The 5,000-nt window shown below is 49.8% G+C and overlaps 1 long non-coding RNA gene and 3 other non-coding genes across 5 annotated transcripts in view; 3 read left to right on the top strand and 1 right to left on the bottom strand.

Moving 5' to 3' along the window:
- LOC142985801 (uncharacterized) overlaps window positions 1–5,000 on the bottom strand; it is a 113,860-nt gene that overhangs the window by 94,853 nt on the left and 14,007 nt on the right. For both annotated transcript variants that reach the window (XR_012960276.1, XR_012960275.1), the window contains one exon: window positions 1–144. This exon is cut by the window's left edge and continues 22 nt beyond it. This is a non-coding gene — a long non-coding RNA (uncharacterized LOC142985801). The remainder of the gene's footprint in view (window positions 145–5,000) is intronic.
- LOC142986054 (small subunit ribosomal RNA) lies at window positions 1,928–3,829 on the top strand. Its single transcript, XR_012960300.1, has one exon. It is a non-coding gene; the product is annotated as a small subunit ribosomal RNA (ribosomal RNA).
- Window positions 4,279–4,435, top strand: LOC142986060 (5.8S ribosomal RNA). Its single transcript, XR_012960306.1, has one exon. It is a non-coding gene; the product is annotated as a 5.8S ribosomal RNA (ribosomal RNA).
- Window positions 4,927–5,000, top strand: part of LOC142986070 (large subunit ribosomal RNA) — a 3,928-nt gene continuing 3,854 nt past the window's right edge. Inside the window, exon 1 of the ribosomal RNA XR_012960315.1 lies at window positions 4,927–5,000. This exon is cut by the window's right edge and continues 3,854 nt beyond it. This is a non-coding gene — a ribosomal RNA (large subunit ribosomal RNA).

The raw sequence follows: 5,000 nt of genomic DNA, 5'->3' as shown, positions 1-5,000 counted from the left end.
TGTCCGAGTTGAGAGGTTTTCTCGCCCTCAAAGCGTGTGAGGGTGATGAAACTCACCCCAAGCTGAAAACATAAGTTTCGTTGCAACTTGCACTTGACTTAATTTTGTCGGCCGCCGCGTCACCCTTCTGCCCTCTCGGTGTCACTGAAAATCAGAACAGAACCAGAATTAATGTTTTGCCTTTTTTTTTTTTTTGGGACTGCGGTACGAAGGGGAACGGCGACGGGGGAGGGGGAGGGGGGGGGGGGGTGATAAGACCGGGGAGGGGGGGGGGTGCTCGCATGCACCCCCTCCTGCAATCAATATACGATCACACAATGACGCACCATAGCACTACCTCTACCCTCCCCCCCCCCCTCCCCTTAATCACCCACCGCCCCCTTGAACCCCTTTGCTCCCCCTCTCCCTCCCCGTCTACCCGCTATCACTGTAATAATACCCTGCCGATCCGACTACTGAAAAAACCCTCCTATATTCAGCAAATTAAGCCCCCCCCCCCCCCGCTCCCCCCTCCCCTCTTGGCCTGGGGGGGGGTGAGGGGTGAGACGTCGGAGGTCTGGGTAATTGTGTCATCGACAGGACAAAAACAAAATCCTGCTCGTCGAACACACATATGTATATTATTATGTACACACACACACGGCGAAACGCGCAAACCCGACGACACAGACTCTACGATTTGACATATGTGTACAGCGGTGCGATCGTCATTTGTTTCACGACAAACGACGATCGGCGGCGAGTGCGAGCGCGAGATAGAGCTGTTTCACAACATAGAGTCAGTCTCCGTCGTTTGTTTGTGTCTCACTTCGGCGACTCGACTCTGTGTTGTTGACGGGCGGCGGGCGCGCATCATCACGAAAAACACATATATATGCACCCCGAAAGAAATCAAAAAAAAAAGGTGTGCATATATATATGTGTTATAATCGTCTACGAATTGGACTGTGTGCTAGTGTTGTCATGTGTGTTTCTACTCTACACAGCAACATATGTGCACACACGAAGTAGTTGTACGATTATCACGAGTAGAGAGTGATGTATGTGCTTGACCGCGGCGGAGTGCTTTCGACGCGACGAATAAAATCTTTGCTATAAGAAAACACTCTCTCGACTCTCGTTCGTGTACCGTCCGTGAGTGTGCATTCGTTCGTTCGTTCGTTCGTTCGTTTGTTCGTTCGTTCGTTCGTTCGTTCGTGCGCCGCCGCTGTGCAGGCTAGGGCGACAACGCGTTCTTATTCGTTGTCGCTCTGTCATAAATATTTATCATCACTCTCGTTTGTTCGATAATAGAGAGTACGAGAAAGAGACGCTAGACTTTGCTACCTATGTATATATGTAATAAAGTCGCGTCGTTACAGACAGACAGGACGACTCGACTATCGTCGTCGTCGTCGTCGTCGTCGTCGTCGTCGTCGTCTCTCGTATTCTCTCGGATAAAACGAGAGAGATAGATGAATCTCTTTAACTGTGTGGGCCGACGGACCGTTGTGTATGCACGAGTCCGTATAGAATCGAAGCGGTCCCGAGAAAAATTATACTTACACCTCTATCTAGCGAGGCATTACTCTATAGACACCGGGCGGAATCGTGATTGTTTCACATCCGTATTGTGTTAAACGTTTTTTTAAATAAAATGTGAACGCGTCTCGGTACGAACGTTCCCAATTGGGGCCACGTCAGTGTGTCCTGAAAATGCAGGCGGGCAGCGGACGTTTGACGTGTTTGAGATACAACCGTTTCAAACGTTCGCCCGTCGGCGACCCCAAACTCTCTATGTGCGCACAACACTACATATATTTATTTACATGTGCGTGTTGTGTGTACGTTTTACAGAGCTCGCCCGTAACGCGTCGGCGTGATCTAGGATCGTCGACGCGCGGGATCGACGGAGTGCGCGCTACGAGCGCGTGTTCTATTCGATAGCTCCCTGGTTGATCCTGCCAGTAGTTATATGCTTGTCTCAAAGATTAAGCCATGCATGTCTCAGTGCAAGCCGTATTAAGGCGATACCGCGAATGGCTCAATATATCAGTTTTGGTTCCTTAGATCTTACTCAGTTACTTGGATAACTGTGGTAATTCTAGAGCTAATACATGCAATCAGAACTCTGACCAGTGATGGGATGAGTGCTTTTATTAGATCAAAACCAATCGACGGAGGGCCCCGCGTCTGAAGTCGTTAATTTTGATGAATCTGGATAACTTTTGCCGATCGCATGGTCCAGTACCGGCGACGCATCTTTCAAATGTCTGCCTTATCAACTTTCGATGGTAGTTTCTGCGACTACCATGGTTGTCACGGGTAACGGGGAATCAGGGTTCGATTCCGGAGAGGGAGCCTGAGAAACGGCTACCACATCCAAGGAAGGCAGCAGGCGCGCAAATTACCCACTCCCGGCACGGGGAGGTAGTGACGAAAAATAACGATACGGGACTCTTACGAGGCCTCGTAATCGGAATGAGTACACTTTAAATATTTTAACGAGGAACAATTGGAGGGCAAGTCTGGTGCCAGCAGCCGCGGTAATTCCAGCTCCAATAGCGTATACTAAAATTGTTGCGGTTAAAAAGCTCGTAGTTGCATTTGTGCGCCGCGCTGTCGGTGCACCGCATCCGCGGTGATACTGACACGTCTGCGGAGCATATCGTCGGTGAGCCGGCGGTAATACGCCGGTTCAATATCAAAATCCTATCGCGGTGCTCTTCGGTGAGTGTCGAGGTGGGCCGACAATTTTACTTTGAACAAATTAGAGTGCTCAAAGCGGGCTCAAAATGCTGCTTGAATATTTCGTGCATGGAATAATAGAATATGATCTCGGTTCTATTTTGTTGGTTTTCAGAACTCCGAGGTAATGATTAATAGGGATAACTGGGGGCATTCGTATTGCGACGTTAGAGGTGAAATTCTTGGATCGTCGCAAGACGAACATCAGCGAAAGCATTTGCCAAAGGTGTTTTCATCAATCAAGAACGAAAGTTAGAGGTTCGAAGGCGATTAGATACCGCCCTAGTTCTAACCGTAAATATGTCATCTAGCGATCCGCCGACGTTACTACAATGGCTCGGCGGGCAGCTTCCGGGAAACCAAAGATTTTGGACTCCGGGGGGAGTATGGTTGCAAAGCTGAAACTTAAAGGAATTGACGGAAGGGCACCACCAGGAGTGGAGCCTGCGGCTTAATTTGACTCAACACGGGAAATCTCACCAGGCCCGGACACCGGAAGGATTGACAGATTAACAGCTCTTTCTTGATTCGGTGGGTGGTGGTGCATGGCCGTTCTTAGTTGGTGGAGCGATTTGTCTGGTTAATTCCGGTAACGAACGAGACTCTAGCCTGCTAAATAGGCGTCGTCATTTAGGTGTGCGTGGCTCCGTCACGCAACTCACTGGCGACGTATTAAAATTCTTCTTAGAGGGACCGGCGGCTTCGAGCCGCACGAGATTGAGCAATAACAGGTCTGTGATGCCCTTAGATGTCCTGGGCCGCACGCGCGCTACACTGAAGGAATCAGCATGTTCTCCCTGGCCTAGAGGCCCGGGCAACCCGCTGAAACTCCTTCGTGCTGGGGATTGGGGTTTGCAATTATCCCCCATAAACGAGGAATTCCTAGTAAGCGCGAGTCATAAGCTCGCGTTGATTACGTCCCTGCCCTTTGTACACACCGCCCGTCGCTACTACCGATTGAATGATTTAGTGAGGTCTTCGGACCGACACGCGGTGGCTTCACGGCCGTCGGCGTTGCTGGGAAGTTGACCAAACTTGATCATTTAGAGGAAGTAAAAGTCGTAACAAGGTTTCCGTAGGGGAACCTGCGGAAGGATCATTAACGTGTTGTCGTTGTTGTCGTCGCGCTGTTTTTGTTGTCGTTGTGCACACACACACACGATGAACGATGATGGACGATGATGGTGATGATAATATTTATATATCCTAAACACCCAAAACTCAAAAAAAAGAGACTCTGTTCGACGGTGGGTGGCGCATCTCGCGCCGCCACCCGACGAACGTATCTCGCGTCGCGCTCGTCGTAACTTCAACGTAGACTGGTATACAAATCCGCTACCACGAGTTGATACCTCGACGAGAGCGCTCGTCAATCGAACGCACATAACGAGAACACGCGAGAGCGTCATTGTTGCGGTAGGCGCGCTTGTATCGCGTGTCGTGTATCGTTATACCACAAACATAATATACATAATATATGTATGTAACATTTGTAACTTGTAACATTTAACACACACAATATTATCCATGCGGTAATGGTGTAAAAACTATTACCCTGGACGGTGGATCACTTGGCTCGCGGGTCGATGAAGAACGCAGTTAACTGCGCGTCATAGTGTGAACTGCAGGACACATTTGAACATCGACATTTCGAACGCACATTGCGGTCCGTGGAGACACATCCAGGACCACTCCTGTCTGAGGGCCGGCTGTATAAAATACAAATGCCACATTGCGCCCTTACGGGGGCGCACATGACGGTTCATTGTGACGTCGACTAATAGTCCTCGTCCCAATGTCCGTTTAAATATCAACGATGAACCACACACGTGTCGATTGTGATGATGATCATGCGACGACGTTTACACAAACGTTGTCGAACGACCGGCGGTGTGCCGCCTGCGGACAGTGCATGATATGCGAAATATCATATCGCGCACATATACGCTAGCGGCGCGCTCGACTCTTCGAAATACTTTTGCCGCATGGCGGTGTATGTATAGAGAGGGTTGAGCGTGTGTGTACGCACGCACCGTGTTATGTGTCGTGAGTGATTTAATATCGTCGCGATCTTCGCGCAATACACACAGTAGGCGGACTCGACGTCCGAAGAGCGCATCGACGCCGTCGTCGTTCCTCCGGGACGGTTGCGTCGTCGTAACGCTGACGGATATCGCGTCTGCCTCATTTTTTTATCGTTGGCCTCAGATCAGGGAGGATCACCCGCCGAATTTAAGCATATTAGTAAGCGGAGGAAAAGAAACTAACTAGGA

The sequence above is a fragment of the Anticarsia gemmatalis genome, chromosome W, assembly GCF_050436995.1.
Source record: "Anticarsia gemmatalis isolate Benzon Research Colony breed Stoneville strain chromosome W, ilAntGemm2 primary, whole genome shotgun sequence".
NCBI classification, from domain to species: Eukaryota; Metazoa; Arthropoda; class Insecta; order Lepidoptera; family Erebidae; genus Anticarsia; species Anticarsia gemmatalis.
Note: the sequence above shows the minus strand (reverse complement) of the source record. Positions and strands in the feature narration are given on the sequence as shown.